This window comes from Phyllostomus hastatus, unplaced genomic scaffold, assembly GCF_019186645.2.
Source record: "Phyllostomus hastatus isolate PE091 unplaced genomic scaffold, TTU_PhHast_1.1 phas_contig_148, whole genome shotgun sequence".
Classification (NCBI taxonomy): Eukaryota; Metazoa; Chordata; class Mammalia; order Chiroptera; family Phyllostomidae; genus Phyllostomus; species Phyllostomus hastatus.
Window position 1 is genome coordinate 17,189,073 of NW_025333607.1, and position 22,434 is coordinate 17,211,506.

General features: G+C 44.5%; 1 protein-coding gene across 13 annotated transcripts in view; it reads left to right on the top strand.

Moving 5' to 3' along the window:
* ESRRG (estrogen related receptor gamma) overlaps positions 1 to 22,434 on the top strand; it is a 508,248-nt gene that overhangs the window by 327,636 nt on the left and 158,178 nt on the right. The window contains exon 1 of one of the 13 annotated variants that reach the window (XM_045861619.1): positions 1,059 to 1,077. The exons of the other annotated variants lie outside the window; for them this stretch is intronic. The gene's annotated coding sequence lies outside the window, so the exon portion shown is untranslated. Of the gene's footprint in view, positions 1 to 1,058; positions 1,078 to 22,434 lie in introns of those variants that run through there. 13 annotated transcript variants of the gene reach the window in all.

Here is a 22,434-nt window from a genome sequence, read left to right on the forward strand (position 1 = left end):
CTTTCTGAGGGGAAATTGGTAGGAAGGTCAAGTTGGGATTCGTGGCATTCCCTGACAAAACCAGGTTTGTTTGTTTATTTATTTATTTATTTATTTATTTATTTTTTGCATGAACGTGAGTGATAGGCTTTAATTATATTAGGTTGAACCACATAAAAATGCCATTTTTGCAGGTCAAAAAATGGTCAAAAATCAGCAATTTTATGTGATTCAACATAATAATCGAATTTCTCCCTATACCGTTCACATTCCATAAACAAATTGAAAGTGACACTGTTTTGTTTTGTTTTGTTTTTATGATGAGCTGTGTCAGGTTGGGGGAGATACATGAATTCTATCTACAACTGTGCCAAGTATGCTATGGTGTCATTTTTAACAACTTCTTTTTTCTTTAACACCACTGCAGAGTTCCCAATTACGTAGTATCATGCACTCTGGAAAAGGGTATATTTGCCTGGCCGGCTTCTCACCTGTTGCAGCTAAGCTGCTTCTGAGCACCCAGGTAAATTTTCCTCTGCTGAGGATGAACTTGGCCTAACCAGGGAGCAAGCCTCAAGTCCTGGCCCTCCCCAAAGCGCACGTGGCTGAGGGTAAAGAGTTGGAAAGCAAACTGGGAAAAGGATGCAGACACCTCCAATATTTCATCCTCACTTTCATTCGTTAACAGAACCTTAATATGCCAGTCAGTGTGCGTCTCAGGCTCCCTTCCCCCTGGAGAAGTGCCAAGTCCGTGCTCCATTAAATCTGCGCGCTGCCGTGGGTTAGGCAGGTGCAGAATGTCCCGGCTAGGCAGGGGGGCCCGAGATGCTTTACTGGCGCTTGCAGGTACGGAAGGTGCCTCGGGAGCTGTAATAAAGTGATCCCAGAGCTTCTACCTGATGCCCTGGATGGATGCCTCAGATTGGAGTCCAGGGCTGTGCTGGCCAAGAGGGGCTGGCTGGGCCCACCTGTAGGCAGAGCCCGGCGCCCAGGTAGGAAGGATGTTGGTCTGTCCGGAGGCAGGAGGGAGAGGCTCAGGGGCCACCGCTGCAGCTGTCAGCAGAAAGTGCTCTTGACTTAGGGTCACGTCCAGCCTGGGTAAGTTTCTGTCTCTCTCTCTGGGTACGCGCATGACAGCTCACGTCTTCTTTCTGAGAAGAGGGGTGTGTCCTTTCAGGGCTTCGTGCAGCGAAAGCCTCCGACTGGCCCCGTGGTCAGTCCTGGAGTTTCCCTCAGTCGTCTGGTCCCCCAGTCTGTGGATCTGCATTTGCTTTATCGCAGCAGTTAGATCAAAAAAGAAGTCATTTCTTTTGATGTTTGCTATGAGGCCCGTGCAGTGCAGGGTGTGGGGGTGGAGACAGGGTGACCTCAGCCTGCAAGGCACTGTGCTGGTCACACCGTGGCCACTGATGGCCGAATGGATACTTTGTGTCTGTTTATTTGGTGAGCTACAAAGTGTTTTATATTAACAATTAGGTTTGTTTCGGGTCCAGATGCTTTTGCTAAAGACGCACAGAGTGGCTGGCGTGGATGCCCGATCAGAATGACTTTTGTTGTTTTAACTGCATTGGCGTTCACTTGACCAAAGATCATAAAAGACTTAAAAAATAGAAGTGAGCCTTTGGGGTTCAGGCTTTCTTCCCAAAAGCACAACCGGTCGCATTCGCGTGGGTGGCGGATTGGGACGTCGAAGCCTTCTTTGCAAACGGCGGGAAGGACCTGGTGGGGCCTGCTTCTCCCGCGTGCTGGGCCCTGGCCCGGCATTGTCTCCGGCCCAGTCGAGTAGGAGCTGTCGCCCAGCGCCTCCGCGCGTGGGACCTCGCTGAGCAGCGCACACCCCAGCCCATCAGCAGGCTGAGAGTCAACAGCAGGTGTGAACCACGTAAAACAGGATTAACCCCGGACCCAAGTGTGTACTGACAACAGAACCGCCGCCTGGCTCTGCAAAGGAGGGCAGCGCTGGAGGCGGGAAGCCGCCCCGGTCCTGTACACCCCTTGTTTACTAAACGGTGTTCAGCGGACTGTGCCGGTAGCCCTGTTTCGGTGCCCAGGAGGCAGGCGAGCGCGCTGCCCTCGAGCTCTCTGTTGTTAAACTGCAAACTCAGACGTGTGCACGAGCTTCTTCTCAGACCCTCAGAGGGGAGAACAGAACAGAGCAAAGGTGGTCTGGGTTAAGCATGGACCGGGGTGGCAGGGGAATATTCGTGCCAAGACACTTACACATTGTGAATTGATAGTCATTCGGCAGGCTGGCTTTTCCTGCCTCCAAAAAGTAGTAGTGTGGGTTGGTTTACTTTAAGACTAGTTTTTGGGTTTAATGGTGTGACTTAACTTACATTTCGCCTAAGTACGTATACCACAAATACGTTGGGGGTGATAGCACACCCCCAATGTTACTGTTTTCCCTAACAGTGCTGTCTGTATAGGAGATAGGAAGGCCAGCTTCCCCCTCCCCAATCGTAGCAATTATGGGGGGCTTCACACGTTCTACAGATGTGTGGCATTTGAGTCTCTTTATCAGTGTTTTCTTTAGGAAAGAAAAAGGTAGCATGTAAAACAGTTTCTCCTTACGTCATACTAATAGTAGTGCATACAAGCTATCAGATGAAAATCTGGATAACTGCATCTTCTTTATTAGGTTCAGATGAACGTGTATTTTGAAACTTTAAGAAATGTCCACACCCAGAATGCTGTCTGAAATAAGGAAATAATAACTCAGCCAGTTAAAGAAATTGTGTTTTTAAATATATATACACACACTCTCATACACACCTATCCAGACACACACAGGAATTAACTCTTCTTAAGACACATGCAAGGCAAATATAGGGATTTGGGGGGAGGGGGGCATTAGTATGTAATGCCATCCCTTTGGATTCTGAGACTCCAAAAATATGGGCAAATGTAGACATTTACATTAGATCAGTTCGAGAGTATCATGGAGACTTTACTAAAAAATAATTTTGAAATGTCAAAGATCAAAATTTTATCATTCACTTTCGGCAGCATCTTGTAACCATCCTTACTTTTATTATCTTTTATCCAGGCCTCAGATTGAAATTACTTATCCGTTCCTTCACACTTTGCTTATGATTCCTGTTTTTTAATGGTTAAAATGGCATTTTTAGTAGACTTTGCTGCTCCTTTTATTTTAGAATAGTGTCTGTCAGTTCACTCACGGCAGTCTCAGACATATTAAAATACACCAAGAATGTCCAAGGCATTATGAACAACAGGAATTCTTAAAGTACATTTTAATTCCACAGTTACTATCTTCAACTGTTCATTTAAAGATACTATTTCCTTCAAATGTGTTTCTCTCCAAGAAATGGCCCCACCCTTCTGTTTAGTATTATGAAGTACCCTTTGGTATGTACTACATTAACTAGGTGGTGGGCAAATAAATGAATGATAGTTAATGAAATCAGGCTTAGGAGATATTCATTTAAAGTTGACATTTGAAGTGTATTTTTATAACCAGTTCTGGTCTCAGATTGATTGCTTATTCTCATGTTACATCAAAAAGATTACATGCATTCCTTTGTAATTTTAAAAATCATTAAAGTAATCAATTTAGTGCATTAAACTGCATATTCCTGGTCAGTCACTCACAAGTATTTGACTCTGTGCAGGACTGTCCCAGGAACTAAGGTCCTGAAATACATGATAAAATTATAAAATGATCTGAGTGCATGGAAAAAAAAAAAGAAAAACACTTAAAAATGGGATATTTTGTACCAAAGCCTGCGATTTAAACGTGGGTTCATCTTCAGAACATGATTTGAGGAATTTCGGAAGCAAGGGCTTTTCAAAGAACCTGGGCACACCGTAGGTTCAGTCTTGCTTGCCTGGCTCTGGTTTCTTAGAGCTGACGAGCGTGATCAGGAATTACCCCTTTAGATCGCAATATTGCCAACGCATGGCCGGGGTCCCGTCTGGGCTGGCACGGCCCGTCCCTGCTTCCCGGGGAACACCTTTGACGATTCCATCCCCGACGTCATTTTACCTGAAAATGCTCTAAATTACTTGGATATGGTTTGTTTGTTTGTTTGTTTTTTACACTGGAAATGAAAGAGGAGAACATGCATTAAAAGGTAGTGTAAGGAAAAAAAAATATCTCCCCCATCGTAGAGAAAGCAAAGAGGGTTTCTTTGACCTCTAGAAGGCTTCTGCAGCTTGACTAGGAGGGGAAGGTCTGACTAGTAAACTGAGTCTTATCGAAGTAAATGACCATTGGGAGGTAGTTTCTACAATATAAGGAAACCTTGCCCTTAATCTCGAGACAATCTCCCAGCCACTGTCCCTGCCCAGCATTCCTGCAAGACTGCCTGATACACTTCCCCAAAGCCTGGGGTGGGGTGTCCGTTTGCCTGAGGGCTGGAAAACGGCATTTAAACATTCCTCTGTCTGTATAGTATCTCCCCAGGGGATGCATTTTATTCAAGTGATTTATCTAGTTATTTATTTTGAAGGCAGAGTGCTTTGTGTCAGGTTACTAAAATAAGTGTCTTTTTCATTTTTAGATGTTTACAATTAATAATTAGTGCAGTTAGGTAATCAGTTTTATGTTGGCACCCATTACGTTTATAGGTTTAAAATTGCGGCATCATCGTACCATTGCCAATCGGAATATGCCAGATATATCTCAGGAGAGTTTTTGTCCAGTGTCTATGCTTGAATGAAGTTCATGCTACGTGTTGGCAGAGTGATTGTCTTGTGAAAAAATGGCATCACCATGTTGCAAAGTTCCGATTTCAGGTGATAACTGCAGTGCATTTTGTTGTATACTGTAGAATAACAAACTTCGGAAGGGAAATGCCTGCCGGACTTTCTGGGAATGACAAAGGAGATAAAGCACTGTCTCAGGGTGAGCACAGCTTGTCTTTTCTGCCAGACCCGAAAGCAAGAAAAGCAGAGTTTTCCTCCCCCCTCCACCCCAACCCCCGAGATGCAGAGGGCAGCTTACCTTTACATAAGAGCATTGCAGTCAGGTGCTGAGTCATCTCACCTGTGTTTTCTCTCTCCGTTTATGGTGTTTGCAAAATATTTGTGAAAATACACCCCCCCCCTCATAGTCCTCCTGCCTTTTCTGGTATCACTTCCCTTGAATCCTCTTTCCTTCACTTTTTATGGAGCTGAGGTGGAATGTGAAAGAGATGCATCCTTTTGTACACATAATGCCAGAATGCTTTGGGAAACCTTCACCGTAGTCATGAAAAAAAAAACCCCACAAAGCAACAGCCTCAAATATTGGGGGTGACTAGGGGTGGGAGTCGGGGGGGACTGGTAATTATGAGTCCTGAGTCCCCTAGTTGTGCGCGCACAGGCTTTGCCAGCGCCCCACTTGCTCCCCACCCCCAAACTGCACAGCACTCAGTGCAGTAGGATGATGATGAGGTACCTGGAGGAAAAAGGCAGCCCTTGCCGGAGCCAGCAGCCTCAGACAGGGCGCTTTGCCATCTGCCCCACCTGCTGCATTCGGGAGCCCATCTGGTGACTGCAATAGCTCATTGTAGGCCTCTTCGGAGGAGCATCCGCGCTGAAAAGCAGGCAGCGTGAATTATTTAGGGAGCTAGTATAAATAAACCGAGAGGGGGGCAGGCGGGGAGCAGCGGGAGAAGGGGCCGAGAGAGCCTCCCAGGCCCTGAGCGCCGGGCTGGGTGCTTTGGAATGCGGGGTGTGCCAGAGCATGGGGTTCGCACACAGATTTAGAGGTAGAGATCCTTGTGCAGATGGCGAACCAGTGACTTTTATCTAGATGTAGATAGCGCTCCGCCTGTGGTGCAGGTAAAATATGGCCGGCTCCAGGTGGGGAGGCTTGGGGGCTTTCAGCGTAAAGTGAAACTGATGAAATGTAATGGACGTAGGCATTGATTTAGCTGAAGTACAGCAACTGTGTGTCCTTTCTGAAATAGGTGATTTTTTTCTTTTTCACGCAGGCAACACATTTGACTTGTTAGTGAATTGTGATTTATACATATGTTGCCTCTTTTTTTCCTATTGGATAAAAACATTAAAACATCATTTTATTCGTCTGTCTCCAGTCAAAAGATGTGATTTTATTTTTATATGTCACCAGTCAAGAACCCTTTAGATAGCTACTGTGAATGAAACTTCCTGGATTCAGCATACGCCCCAATATAGACACATAAGAAAGGAAAACCTTCAGGCAGAGAAATCTGTGTATGACTTGGTGTGTTTTGGGTCTACATCAACCACACGGACTAGGGCAAATGCCCTAGGAATTACCTGATTGATGTAAAAATGAACTACGGAAATGGTAAACCGTAGTCCAGTCGTTTATACTGAAATGAGCTCTGTCTTGAAATAAGGAAAATGTAAACACGATGGTTTTAAAAGACGTATTGGTATCATTCTGTCACTAACCAGCTGGGTTTACAAGGCTGTAATTGTCATAAGCCATGTTTCTGGAAAATGATTCTAAATTGTAAATGAAAGTTTAGAACTATAAGTGAATTATTAGTTTCATTTCATTGGGGGGGGGGGGATTGTAGTTTCACAAATATTTTGTGAAACCAGCCAGGTTTGTTGTCTTTCTTGAGAATCATTTAGAGGGTAATTTAGGGGTGGGGATAGGGGCTTCATTTAAATTAATTTATGATTTTTTATGCGTTCCTCTTGCTTTTACTTAATAGATTAATGTGGACACAATGATGCCATATATGATATCCAGCCTGTTTATGTTTTAACTGACAAGCCTGTGTGTTTGTGAATATTTGTGCTCCGGAACACACCAGATTCTGTGTGTGACCGGATTCTCGGACTGTGACCACACCATCCCCCTCGACTCAGTTGGGTTGCAAAGTATATGCAACGGGTCTGCTCCTTCCGAGCCGGGAAAGCTCCAGCCTCTACTTAAATAAGCACCATTGTCTCTGGAGCAAAATATACGCATGTGAACGAATCCTGTTGCTAATTCAAAGTATAACCAGCCACTCACTTACTTCCTAGTCATTCCAGTAAAATACCTTGTGTTTTAAGAAAATTGACTTATGACCAATCCCTTTTCAGGAAGTATTTGAGATGATTTCTCTTTTATTTGCATTTGAACTGCTTTTCCAACACCAAATAAAATGAGATGTTCGCCTTAAGCCAAGTGACTCTGTGAAATTTAAGGGCATTGAGTAAAATTCACGAGTGTCAGGTCATTCCTCCTCCATATTTCCTCCTCTGACCTCACAGGTCCCCCTCCCCCCAGCCCCACACTGAACACCCCCCACCCAAAAAAGGGTGCATTCCTCCAGAATTAGGAGCAAGGATTTTTCCTCACTCTCCTTACATTACCTTTTCCTGGGTAACAGTCTCTCCCTCCTGGAGTCACGTGGGTACTCTTTGCTGCTGATTAAATGCCCACTCTGGACAGGCAAAGAAGGACGCAGTTGACAGCGACACGATTTAATCAGAAGTCACGTGTCCTTGTTAGGGGTGGTGGCCAACTACAAGAACTGGAGTCAACACGCAGAGATATGTTGAGATTCCATAAATGTACAAAGTCATGAAATGTTTCACACCAAAATGTAAATGTATCTACATAGGAACACGTAAGCTTCTTACGTATTGCCTAATTTGCTTTTATTCACCACAGCTCACTGTGCTCATTTTTAAAATTTTGTTTTGATTTAAGACTTACAGGCAAGAGTCTTCCTGAGCATTGTTGCGTCTCCTTTTGTATTTTGATGTCGGGGTGTTAGGATGTCTTTGATCCAGTTTGCGAGGGGCCGGCTGATATTATCTTTGAATGCACACGCATGTGATTTCATCAGATCCTGGGCTTCTGTCTATCCACTCTGCCTGGAATTCGTAATCACTTTTTCCTAAAATCCTGATAAAAGCATATTTTTGTCTTGACAGAAGGAGTTTCGAATTTGGTTCATTTCCATAAAATGACAATGAAAACTTAGTAAATTAATATGTGTATCTGCACATTGTACTTGCTATAAACATCTTTTATCATTTTAGAGATTTCTTCATCTTCTCTTATAAGACCTGGAACCCCATAGTCTGGATGTTAATTTTATTTTTTATTTGATTGGTGTTTTCATTAAGATGCGAACGTTAACTTCTAAAGAACGTTAGGTGTCCAAATATTTGTCAGGAATTTTAAAAGAGGAATTTCATAATTTGTCAAGGAAATACCCAGGAGGAAATTAATTAGTGTGACTATATGCTTTTCCAGAATGCTAACTTTACAATTATGCAATGAGTTGTTAAGTCTAATGATTTAATTAGAACTTAAAAAAATAAAATACATGTTAATAAAACCCTTCACACAGCACATTGCATATTTTAAAAGTAAATCTTCTTTTAGTGGTTCTCCTTGAAATCTGCCAATGATGGTCCAGCCAAATCAGCTGTGTTTGTGGAAGGCTAGCTTCTTTAAATACTTCTCCCTAATAGCAGTTATGATATTATTAGTTATATGGGATAAGTAGCAAATAGTAGCACTTACGTTGCTCTCTCTTAATTGTCTCCTGTGAAGAACTTCACTACTCCATTCATGGGGAAGAAGAGGAATGGAATCAAGGGTATTTTGATGGGCCCATGAGGAGAGGGGATCATTTGGGGTTTCCCCAAAACAACCCTAATACACAGAACAGTATTTACTTAAGCACAGAAGGCAGCCAGCGTTACCTGGGCCTCTTCTGTTTTGGGGTATCACAACTGGCCCAGGCAAGATGGCAGATTTCTTTTTTTTCCCCTTAAAATATATAGATTAAAACTGGGTTGTGTGTGGTGGGAGAGAACCCACGGCAACAGAGGAGACAGGTGTGCTGATGAGTGTAGACAGAAGGAGCAACATCTGTGCATACGGAGGAGCAACATCTGTGCACGCAGTTAAGAGAAACCTACCAGGGCCTGTCTGCTCCCACTTTCTGCCACTGTCTGGCGGAATGTGCTACTGCTCATCTCAGGGCCCCCGCTGGAGGGTCCCAGCGGTGCAGGTTTTAAAAAGGATGCACTTTATTTTGGGATGTAAGATCCTGCGATACAGGTGATGGGGTTGGAAGCCAGAGAAGTGTACGCAGTTCCTTCAAGTAGGCTAACTTTGATGATCTGATAAAATAGTATGCAAGAAATAAAAATGCTTGGGGAGAGTGGGCCCCTGATACATATTTCCTGCCCCTTCACTTTCCTTTCCGTGATGGAGTTGTTAGTAGAACTGGGAAGGAAAGCACAGAGCGGAGGTTTCACTCCTCAAAGCCAAATTGGCTTCTCACCTCAACCGACAAATGCCGAAGTGGGGATGAGTCATAATGAGGATTAGTCAGGGCAGCTTGAATCGAACCTACTTTCTCCTGCCTGTGTGACTCCTTATCAGCCTCCTACTCCTTGTAATTGCCGGGTTCACTTTCTGAAATTAGCAAAGGGAAAAGCCAAGTCACGGCAGAAACCTTGCCCCTTGCACTTTTCCTCCCCACCCGGCGAGGCAGGGAGAGGGTAGGACTCTAACATATAAGGTTTACTTATTGCTATGAGGGGGAATGTAGAAGTCACACGAGGAAGGAGAAAGGCAGATTCTAGCAGAGGACTGTGAGGTTGAAGATCTTGAACAAGGTGCCCCTGTCCTCAGCTTCTCCCATTTCTTACGAAGCACAGGGCTTACCTCCCGTTGGTACTGATCCGGGAACCCTATGATCTGACTTCGGAAGTTAGAAGCCCCTAGAAGCCTGTTTCTCATAGTATGAGTGCCCAGCTCATATTTTCCTAAGAGTGTGTGTGTCTGTGTGTTTGAGAGGTGGTCCTCAGCCTATTTCCGATGAGTTTCCTGAAGAAGAGTGAAATCAACTGATTTTACTCTCCTGTGGCGATATTTTATTTATATGGTAAAATGCTCGGAAGGTGATTAATTTGTCAGGGGAACATCTTGTTACTGTAAATTTGCTGAATATGTAATAAAATTGCCCTACCGTAGGTGGGGAAAGGGAAGATTTTTAACAACCAAAATAGCCAGAGGGTCCTCTTGGACTTGTAGCAGTTTATTTTTACGCAGATTTCTCTCCTTAAAAACAAAGGCTTCGAAAGGGCTCCTGGCCTGTGATGCAGAGGCAGCGGAGCTGGTGAGGTAAGGAAAGACAGGGGGCGGAGTGGGATGTGAGAAACAGAGATGGCGTGGTCCATGTGGGTGCCTCGTTCGTTCTCCCCGGACCAGCGATGACTGATACATCCATTAAATTTCAGCCCAGGCTGATTGACTGAGTGGATTTATATAAATTAAAAAATACAGGTCATATACCTTTTCTGATAGACTGTAAATGAGAAATAGGAATTCCTTTAAACCTCGAAGGAGGAAATCCATAGACGAGGCTTTCTAGTCAATAAAGCGCTGTGGCATCCACTCCTCTTGCTGTGTTTGTACAATAAGTTTGACTTAACAGACAAATATCACACCAGCCTTCCCCCAACTTCTCCAGCAAGGGCCAATTTCTAAATGAACTTCTATGGTGTACAGGAGTTTCGAGCTTTTGTTGCAGTTTGAACTTGGGCTTTGCAGATGTAAAGGAGGCAGGACCGCGCCTTGCTTCATTTTTTTTAAGAGTAACAAGTGACAATGGCATTAGTTAAGGAGCGGTGACTTTTATTCACACGCGTTCTCCCAGCTCCATGTCCATTTGTCCATTGGAATGAGCCACTTATCATGCTCCTGGGTTTTTCCTCTTTCAACCTCGAGAGTTATGGAAGGAAAACCCCATTTTTCCCTGGCCCTCCATGACAGGCAGACTGAAGATTGTGGTCATTTGGATTAAAAACATATCCATCACCAGCAGTCGGCAGGTTATTATGATGTCTCCTTTGAATATATGAATTTCCCATACTGCATGTTGGGAGTCTGAGAATGCCAACTTTTTAGATAAATAATTATCCCGTTGGTGATGTACGGCACGCTGTTGCCATATTTCCTCACTTTTAGAGCATTCCTGCCCTTATCACCCGCAACATAAATCTTTTGCTTTCATATTTAACAAAACTACTAGGGTAACAACCGCCTAGAGTCAGCCAATCACACGCCATCATTGGACTAGCATTATTCATTTTCTCGCAACAGAAATTTCGGTAGATTGCCCAGTTTCAACTTGACAGCGTGTTTGATACATCGGTGCAGGTAAGTAAGCCGATGACCTTGTTTAGGCGCTGGCTTTGACCTTAGTGCACGGTCCTCAGCCCCATGTGCTTCGGTGGATAGAAAGATGGACGAATGGATGAAGTTCCCCACATCAGTCAGTGTCATTATCTGGCCTTCTAATATGTCAGCCGAATTTTGGAGAGTGGAGAGAGAGCCATACACATGGGGGAAAGCTAGGTCGGGAGTGACCGTTTCTCGAGAGATCTATTATTTCTACACCTCAGTTCCGTGAGTCGCTGAATCCTTGGTTCCTTAGGCATGGGAGAGAGGCTTCCTCCCGATCACAAGTAGAGGCTTCTGGAATGATCAAACTGCTTACCCCTTTCCCATTTCTTTCTCTGATTACCGCCCCCCACCACCCCAGTTTATTTCTCACTACAAACCTTAGTTTCCTTGCCTGTCATGCTCATGCTGTGTGCTGACCGTCACTTACTGTGATGTTTCTGGTTTCCCAGTGCACAGATAGGCTTAGTGGTGAGCATGGAGTTTGCAGGACCACTCACGAGATCCAGAAGGAGGCGCAGAATCTTACCCATCTAAGTAGTTCACTACTAACTGCACTGGCCAGGCGGCTCATGAGAGGGACCGTGGGCCTTTTTTCCTTTTCCAGTTCTCCCTCAATGTTCCCACCTGCGCTTTGGATACGAACAAGAAATACCCCTGCCCTGTGTGCCTTCCAGAAAATGGACAGATCGATTGCCACAGAAGGTCCTCACCTTAGGGGCAAGTGGAGGAGATGGGGACTTACACCTCTGAGAGTGTGTGACCCAGCAGCTTCTGAGGCTGGGGACCGTGGCACCTAATACTGTGCATTGTTGACGTGACGCCATAGAGAAGTTTTCCACGGCTCTTGCACGAAACTATGACTCTTTCCCCCAGCAGTGGTAATGGGTAGCTTTATCCACACTGTCTTGGCTTGCTCTCCTCGTGGTTAGTGGCTGAGGTGGTTGAATGTTGTTAGACAGTTTCAGAAGTTATCGCTAGCTATGCCCCGCCCCCCAGACCTGTGTTAAATTAATGCCATCCACATGGAATCTGATGGAAGGCTCTACCCTCATTAATGTCTTGCATCACTTCCACAGAATCTTAATTCTCAGCATGGATATGTTGACTTTCTTTTTTTTTTAACTTTTAAAAAAGATTTTACTTATTTATTTTTAGAGGGAGGGGAAGAGAGGGAGAAAGAGAGGTAGAGAAACATCAGTGTGTGGTTACCTTTTGCATGCCCCCTACTGAGGTCCTGGCCCACAACCCAGGCATGTGCCCTGACTGGGAATCGAACTGGAGACCCTTTGGTTTGCAGGCCCGTGCTCAATCCATGGAGCCACACCAGCCAGGGCTGGAGATGTTGACCTTCTGTGAAACTCACCACACTTCCCTTTGGACAAAGGCCTCATCATTCTTCAGAGCCACCAGCACCCATCCCTTGCATCTAGTAAATACTCACTGAACATTTGTAAATGCATCCATTTAGAGCTCTGATACAAACCACTAGCATAACCCCTTAATCTCAGACATGGGAAAGTAAGGGAGATCATTCTGTGTGACCCTGTGACCTACCCTTGGTGGAAAATCAGTGGTAGTGAGTGTGCAGAGTGTTTAAACATACATAACTCACAACAGGCCTCGATAATTGAGTGATTTTGGGGTGAGAACCCCAGGTAAGCATGGATTTGTATTTCAGAATGAGTTCCAGATTTACTTTCCAATTCGATTATTCCAGTGATTGACATTTTCTTCTATAAATTTATCGTGACATTTTGTATCTGCCTCGCTTGTTAAGCTTTTCAAAAACTGGCATATCTGTTTCCTCTTTTGAGTCCCAGCATTCCTGTGCACTAGGTAAGGTAGGCATTAATTAGTACTCCCTTTTCATGATCAGATAACTGAGGCACAGTGAGTTAATTAATATGCATTAATTGTACATACTGATATAGTTAATTAATGACAGCATCTTATTGGCCAGGAAGTTCTACCTGATGTCTGGCTACATGCTATGAAATAAGCCAGTTTTCCTCTCATTGGAAGGCTGTAATCTTGTTCCCATTAAATAATAATCACCCTTTAGCCTTCTCCTTTCTATGATATAAATAATGTAGTATTTTCTAAGTTACTTAGTCATTTTGACTGTTTAGCACTATTATTCTTTGTTTTTAGTCACTTAAGGATTAAGCAATTTTTTTTCCTTGTTTCATTTTGGTCTCATTTTTGTCATGGGTTCAAACAGTCATCAGAGATACATCATAGCACTTACTGAGTGTGCAGTGGTTTAAGAAAATTAAAGTGCTGATAAATCAAACCTTTAGAAGATTGAAATGTTAATATAATAGTAGGTGTGACTACAGTTGACATAGTTTGTTGGCTTTTATAAAGTGTTGTTATTAAATCTTTGCAGCACAGCATTTTGTATTTATTTTTTCTTCCTTTTTTTTTAGCATTTTGTGTTTCGAAATAGAGAATTGAGATGTAGAAAGTTCAAGTTCTGGCTCTCTCACTGTTCTTTCCTCATCTGTGAAATGGGGATCAAACTTGTCTCCCAAGGTTGGTTTGACAACCAGTAAGTGACTGTAACTTTTTTCCCCCACTAGTAAAGAGAAACATAAAATCAATTCCAGATATCTTGTTGGGACATGTGAAATCATATCAATATTTTAAAGAACATTATCTTGAGAGTTTGCTATCGTCAGTGGTAGAATAGAAGACTGTCTATCTATACCATCACATCCATGACCTAGACGGACTTTTACTAGAGTCAGAGTGTGGGTATTTTGTGTCGAGTTAGACAGATATAAACCAGACATAAACACCTACATGATCAGGTGGATAACAGCATTAGTAAAAACTAATGATGAAAAAATAATGGTCTTCAACTGACACGATGCCTTGCAGTGTCCTGCTTGAGTCACGCAACTACGTCTCCTAAGGACACATGGATGAGGTGGCTAAGGCGGGTTCAGCGTAGCACAAGGTACTAAGAACACAAAGTCAGACAGGCTTCAGCCCATGTCTGCAAGGAAAATGTTTCTAGAAACTTTTTATTTGGAAATCATTGTAGACTCCCATGCCGTTCGTAGTTGGAAACAATATGGGGGAATCCCGTACCCGTCACTCAGTTTCTTTCATAATTGTGGCACATCATCGCAAGCAGGAACCTGGCATAATACTGTCCACAGACCTCATTCAGGTCTCCCAAGTTCTCCCTGCGTTTCTGGGCGTGTTGTCCGATGGAATGTTGTTCATACACGTAGGTTCCTTCGACTCCCCCAAACGGTTCTGTCACAGAGTGTTAGTTTGTTTCTACATTTTACTTTGTAAAACCATGATACTTTGTCAGACACCATTTAGCTTGGCTGATTCGTATATATTACTTATGGGCCACTAGGGGTGCAAAAACTTCTTTTGATGATGCCTATAGTATTTATCTCCTTTTTTCCCACTCTCTCCTCCACCATCTGAGTTCTGATCTTCCTCGCCATTGATCTGGATGGATATATAATAGCTTCCTAGTTGGGCTTCAAACACCGAGGGTTCAGAGGTGTGACCTATTTGTTTTATCAGGTGACAAGCCTAAGATGGAATAGGGATGAATGAATGAACCCCTGGACGTTTTTGTAACCAAAACTGTGTTTAATGAAGCACATTAAGTCTTGCCTCTCTTCTCCTTAGAAATCTCCGGTAGCTTCCCGTCACTCACAAAATGACCTCTGACCTGAATACCGTGGGATTTCACACGTTCCTCCACCTGTCCCCATCCTCCCTATGGGCACTCAGCAGATTCAGCACCCCTTTATCTCTTCAGGACCAGCCCCTCCTTCCTTCTGGGCGCCGACTGGGCGACCCCCTGCTGCTGGGCTCCCTCCTTCATCCTAAAGGCGTCTTTTCCCTTCGTGCTCTCGGCTGTCCCTTTGGATTCGGTGCTGCCTTTGCAAATCACTTTTACTTCATCTTCCCACAACTCACTGTATAAAGGTAGACTTCTGCCTGAACAGGTTTGGCTCCTGAGGTTCACAGGCAACACGTCAGAGCCCACGGTTAATAAATGACAGTGTCGGTGAGCACAGAGCCCGGGCATCTCATTAAAACTCTTGTAATCATTTACTCCTTCGCCCTGCAGGGCTTTTTGTTCGGTTGTGTTATGTTTTACATCAAATCTCGTAGCAGGTTTACTGTGAACTTAGGAGATACAAAAATAACTGTTCTGTACTTAATGCTTTATCTCCCAGGTTCTGGAGATTGTTATGAACGGCACTTGAATTCAGGAAATTTGTGTTCTGACATTTGAAGTCCACTGCTTTATGTGTATCTGTGAGTTCATGGCTTGTTTAATCACTCAACAACTCAGGCAAAGGGTTACATTTAGAAATAGAAAACAATGTGTGGTCCTCTTCAAGGGGAGGGATGGAAACCTAAGTTTGTACAGTGAAATGAGTTGTTAACTACTTCACCCTGCATTCATTGCAGCATTATTTACAATGGTCAAGATACAGAAGCCACCCAAATGCCCATTAATAGATGAGTGGATAAGAAAGCTGTGGTACATCTACATGATGGAATATTACTCAGCCATCAAAAAGAATGAAATCTTACCATCTGCAACAGCATGGGTAGACTTTGAGGGCATTATGCTAAGTAAAATAAGTCAGATAGAGAAAGACAAATATGATGTGATTTCACTCCTATGTGGAATCTGATGAATAAAATAAATGGATGAGCAAAGTAGTGCCGATTCACAGTTCCAGGGAACAGACTGATGGTTGCCAGAGGTGTGGAGTGTTGGGGGACTGGGCGAAGAAAATGAAGGGATTGAAAAGTACTGGTTGGTAGTTACAGAACAGTCATGGGGATATATAAAGTACAGCATACGGAATATAGTCAAAATAGTATCACAATAATTATGTATGGGGCCAGGTGGCTACAGGAAATATCGAGGGGACCACTTCGTATGGTATATGATTATCTAACCAGTGTGCTGTATCCCTGAAAGTAATACAAAATGATACTGAATGTAAACTCCAATGAGAAGTAAAATCGGAAAAATAAAAAGCAAGGTATTAAGTGCAGATGTAGAAACAGGCTCATGGCCTTATGGGAACATGAGGGAGAAGTGGGGGTCAGGAAAGACTTGCTAGGGATCTGGTAACTGCGTTGAATTTTTAACTGACGAGTCCAAGCTGGCCGGGTGACGGGGCAGAGGGGAGGGGATGCGTTGCAGAGAGAAGGGAGAGCTGTCGGATGGGGAGTCGCGAGCTGTAAGCACTGTGCATCCGTGAGGCCGGGGTCTCGGGGGTGAGACTCGGGGTTGAAGAGATGCGCTGCCCGCATGGTGGAGGCGGGCTCCGGGCTCCCTGGCTCAGGGCCTTGGTTGTGAGCCTGTAGAGCGGGTGGCGGCATCGACGGGGGTGGGTGGTCAACTTGGCCGGATTTGTCTCCAAGAGTACAGTTTTATTTTTCTGCAGCATCCTCTTTGCGGGACAACGTGAAGTAGCGACGTCAGCGCGTGGCTCCTCCCCCGCTGGGGCTGCAGGCTGTCCGCGCTGAGATCTAGGTCCTCTCCCGCTAGGGAAAGCGTCTATATGTTCCTGCGTGGGCAGCCTCTGGTAACTTGGTGACGAAATACAGGTTTTTTAAACTTGGTGAACAATGCACATTTTCTTTTCTGGAAGCTTCTTTGAATTACCCATTTCTTTTGAAATGTATACTTTTACCCACTCAGGTTGTATATATCGCTCCTCTCCCCCCAACAGTTTGCCTGTTATTTATACTTCTATGTAAGCCATATTTTTAAAAATCAGATGACTTTCCTCTTTTTCTTTTCATATTCACTTCATAAACCCAAAATTTCTCCTTATTCTATCTCCCATAACACTTAACTCGCTTTTTGCAAACATCAAACCCAACCCAACCCCAAATTTCAAAGTCCCACTTTGAGTTACTTGCAATGACAGGACACTTCTCACCTGCCGCGTGTTTGCTAAAGCCGTCCTAGAATGGGCCGTGCTCTGTGCTTGGACGACGGGGGCTGAAGCCGGGTTAGCTTGCTTTACTTCCAAAATAGGCACATGAGTGCAGGGAATTATTTTTGTGCTTATAGTAACAAGTACTTTCTGAGTTTGTAGAGACAGCACACAGCAATGTGTTTATCATCCAGATCGGCAGGTAATTAATTGTGCCCCATAGCTCTAACTTTGATTTCATCCTTTGCCTCTTTGGTAAGTTGGAGAACAGATGTGGCCTAAGAGACGGAAGCCTGGAAGGGGCTAGGTTCCGTCTCTACTTCTCAGCGTCCTTGACTCTCATCTCTCTCGCTTCCCTGACTCACGGAGCCCCTGTGTGTAGAGGAGGTGTAGAACTACCTGGTGATGAACTACAGTGGAGATCTTGTTATCTCGGACCTGGCACAGGGTATGGCAACCAATGGAAACTTCTGGTCACACGGTGTTATTGTATTTAACTCAACGTTCAAAATTTTCCTTTTGGATCGACTCGATCGAGATAAAGTTCACAGACAACAGAGTGTATATTGTCAGCGCACAGGTAGATGACTCTTGACAAGTGTGATCTTTGTGGCACACTCAAACACCGGTTCCCTTACGCCCACTTGTCCACAGCCCTTGCCCCGGAAACCCACTGGGGGTTCTCTCCCCAAAGAGTAGTGTTGCCCGTTCTCGAATGCCACGTGAACAGCCTTAGAGCGCCTGCTTTCTGCATCCACCTCGTCTGTGCGCGCCAGGGTGTCTTCGATACTCAGCCATGTCATTGCATTGGTCACAGTTGGTTTCTTTTTTATTGTTCCCTAGGATTCCTCTGTGTGTGTGTGTGTGTGTGTGTGTGTGTGTGTGTGTGTGTTTTTGCATTGTGAATAAAACTGTGCTACACGCTGTGTATACCAATAGTTTTTTTGTGGACACATCTTTTTTAGTAAATACCTAGGCGGGAACTGTTGGGGTAGGGTAGCTCTTTTAACTTTATAAGAAACATTCGAGCTCTTTTTGCCGTCTTAGACCCTACCAGCCATGTTTGAGTTCCAGTTGCTCCACATCCTCGCCAACACTTGGTGTTTTCAGTCTGGTGAATTTTAGCCGTTTTTAGAAGACTGGGGAAAATAAAAATTCTTTTTAATTTACAACTGAAATAGAAACAAGACAAATTGCTATATACAGCTTAGGAATATCAAAATTGGCCTATTCCCTAATGAGTATTGAAAACTTGAACAGAGTTGCATTATATTTTATCATCTTTATTATCTTTAATCACTTATATTTGTTTATGAGGCCCATTGATGTTTTTATAGGAGATGTATGTATGTATAAAATGGTGATGTGTATGTATGGACCTATTTCTTATAGTCTCAAGTTTTCCTGTTTGTAACAATGTTGGGACAATTTTGTCTGTCATAATCTTCCATATCTCTTAAAAATCGGGCTTTTATTATTGCTAGTAGTTGAAAATACCTTTATAACTAGTGAACCAGAAGATTTATTTCATCAGTCAAATACGAGATTCCTCCCTGAAAGTGCGTATCTTTATATAACAGATTCAGGACATTTTTAAATTAGGTGATAAGATACCACCAGTTCAGTGGTGGCGTTTACATGTTAACATTTTCTCTATCAAAATGTATTTATGAGTGATAATCATGCCTAGCATGAAAGTAAATCTTCTGATCACAGATTCTCCAATTACTGACTGAACGTGAGGGGTTGGCATCATGTCTCCTCAGACAATGCAAGGATGACTCTTCTACTGCTCAGAGCAGATGTAGGTAGTGAGGCAGCTGACGAAGGTGTAACCGAAATTTCTCCCCCCACATGCCAGCATCTTTTCCTCGTTTTTGTAACCTGCGCCTGTGCATGCGCATTTACCATTGCCTTTCGAGACAACAAGTACTCACAGAGTTAGAAGGCAATAAAATCCATTGAACACTAAATCTTTACTGAGCATAGTTTAATCTGTCTCTGATGCAAGAAGCACTTTATAGTTTTAGAGTTCCACATCCTCTTCCTGGCGAATGCCAGGGCTCATATGGGCTCGGAGTAGAAAGGATGGGGAGCAGACATGTGTTCATAGACTCTCAGTCGGGAAGGCGAATTTGGGTTTACCCGCACACCCCTCTGTATTTTAGGTCATATATGGTGTTTTCCATTCTCCCTTCTCCTGGACTCGCCCCCCCCCCCCACCCTGCTCTGAATATACACATCGCTCTCTGGAGTTTCCTTAGCAGAAGCACAATTTCAGGCCTTCTCTGTGTGAAAACCGTGACAAAGTGATTTTGTAGCCAGTTCTGAAAGTGCCTAAACTTGACAACAATTGAGTTTTATGACAACCTCTGCTTTCATGTCCCTGGCCTACTTTCCTATCAGCGTTTTCTTTTCCCCCCAATATGAACCATTTCACGTCTCTGCATTAGCGGAAAACAAATCCCTTTACCAGGAATACAGTTGAACAGAGAAGACCGTGCGTAGTTCAGATGACTCGTGCCTTACCAGCTTTGTAATATGCAATTTCTCACTCACCAAGAACCAAAGCTTTTTTTTTTTTAGTGGTTTGTGTTCCTAGGGGTTGGGGACGAATTAGTATTATGGAACTAAACCAGATTAAGGGGGAATGTGAATTAGATTTGGTAACAGATGGTGCTGTGGAAATTAAAGGTTCTTTGCGAATGGAAGCGACAGCAGCTTGTTCTCTCCGTCTCCCCTGTTCGTGAACTTGATAGACGGGTATAAATCACCGCGGAGCTGTCTTGACAGCCAATTTCGAGAATTTGATCTGGTTAAAGACGCGGCTTCCCTGCTCCACTCACCGAAACCTGCTTCTCTTTCACTGTCGCGCGGCGCCTTGTCGTACAGACCCAGAAGAGCAGAGTCACCTGCCTCCCCCTGATGAATTTTGTTTTTAATTACAGTTTTAGCTTCGGGGTTTTAACTTCTTGTTTATTCAGCCTCGATTTTTGTAGTATCTCTGAGGGAGTTTTCCTGCTTTCCGCGCATGCCTATGCTTTTTTTATTTCTAAAGATGCTTTCCGTGGTCAGAAGTTGCTGTCAGGGGCACTCTGAGAATCCTCATTACCCAAGGCATCATTTTAAGGAGAAGTGTTTTCATGGACTATTGTAAAATTATGAAATCAGGAAAAAAATTTTTTTAAAGGTGTTGGAAGTAGTTACCAAAAATAGCAATGATTTCAACAAAATCGCCCACAAAGGAGAGGGGCAGCAGCACTTTGGGAGGTTAGTAAAGACTGTGGAAATACCTGCTCCATCAGCTAAAATAAGCCCCACCTGGTAGAAAGACGTGACTGCAGCGTGGCAGGACCGGTGTATGTCTGTTGTCCCCGTGATGGTTGAAGAAATCAGAGTTTAAACGCAGAGACTCCAAGGGACAGGCCGGAACAAATTGCCCGGCCCCATTCTGTGCAGGCCCCCGGGTCTGAGGACCTCAGGAGACCAGGGCTGAGGTCTCCGCTGTACGCATCTGTGTGGCATTTGGGCTGCCGGCATATCGAGGAAAAGGAAATAGAAAAGAGGGAAAAATCACTCCAGAAATGAAGAGAAGATTCTCTGAGCCAGCCACTAACAGTTGGCGGAAATGAGGCCTCCTACTGGCACTCAAATCAAATGTAACAACTCCTGGCTCCCCACTGCTTGCTGACAGCATGGTGTCACACACAGGGACAAACATTCACTTAAACACTGATTGCAGGGAATTGCCCTTTCCGCCAACGCCTCCCACCAAAAAGACGTAATGAGCAAAGGGAGAGCCGCCTCTAGGAAGAACCGAGAGGCCTGCTCCTCTGTCCGTGTGGAGGCCACTGGGGAGGACGCCTCCGCTCCACGTGGCTGCCGCGGCCTCACTGTCGTGTGGCAGGTTGTTTCTGCAGTTGTCCCTTTTCGTGCAGCGTGCACCGAGACACACACACATGCAGACATGCATGCATAGACACAGTACACAGACACACATGTACGCACATACAGAGATGCAGGTGTATACAAGCACAGACACAAACACAGGCATACACATATATACAGACACACACAGACATGGACACACATAGATACATGCATGCACATATACACAGGACATACACATATATACACAGACACACACAAATGCACACATAGACATACACTGACACATATACACACTCTATGCAGATACACACATATGCACACAGAAACAGACATACACATGTGTACATCCAGAGACACAAACACACATACATGCACTGGCATGTATACACAGACACGCTCATGTGCAAAGACACACATACACATATACAGGGCATATACATGCAGACACACAGAGACATGCACAGACATGTGCAGACATGCATAGACTGACACACATCTACACACACACACACACACACACAGACATGCCACAGTGGCCCTGAGTGGCTGCTGAGTGCCTCAGCCCCTGCAGAAATGGAACTCTGGGGGCTGCGAGTCAGTGCGACAGCCCCTGCTCTCTGGTCTCATCTAAACCACAGGCCGTGGGGTCTTCATTTGATAAGATAGAGTTTTTCAAAAATGACGAAAGTGCCTGTACAAAGTGTGTAGGCGAATTCCCTTCACTGTACAAATGAGGAGGACACGGGGGTCAGCATGGCACCATGACTTGTCTCAGGTCCCCCAGCGCCGGGCCGGGCTCCAGCCCTCACGTCTGCCGCCCCGTCCAGGGCCGTCCAGAGGGCAGGGTCCTGGGAAAGGGGGAGGAGAGTCCAGGGAGCTGAGAGAACTCAGGCGCCGGCCGTGCCTCTCTCTTCCTTGATCAGTTTCTCGGAACTGCAAAGAAGATTTAGAAATCGTTCTCTGCATGTGTATTTCGGGGCCTTTGAATGAAAAATGACAAGCAACTCCTTCTGGTACTCCAGGCCTGGCCATTGGCTTTGCAGGATGCTGTCTCACTGCTGAATAATCCGTTTTACAAAACCTGCTCGGCCACAGAGCAAATCTGTTGCCATGTCCGTGGCTTGAATTAACCGTGTGTGTGTGTGTGTGTTGTGTTGTTTTCCCTGGCCTGCCGACAGCGGCCTGTGTGCTTAAGCTTCACCTTCGCTTCGAGCAGCGAGCTCACTGAAATGTTAAAAAAAGAGACATCAGAGGGAGAAGTCTTCAGATGCATAATTAGCCGATTTCCCTTCCTCCATGCCTCCCTCACGCCTGCTTCAGCTGAACAGCACCTGATATCAGGAGGATATAATCGTAACCTCTGCTGATCCTCCCAGACCAGCTGCACCTGCATCCAGATGTTAACTAGTGCAGACTAAGCTATTAAGTCAAAAGTATAAATATAGTTTCACTGCTGTCCAGCGGGGA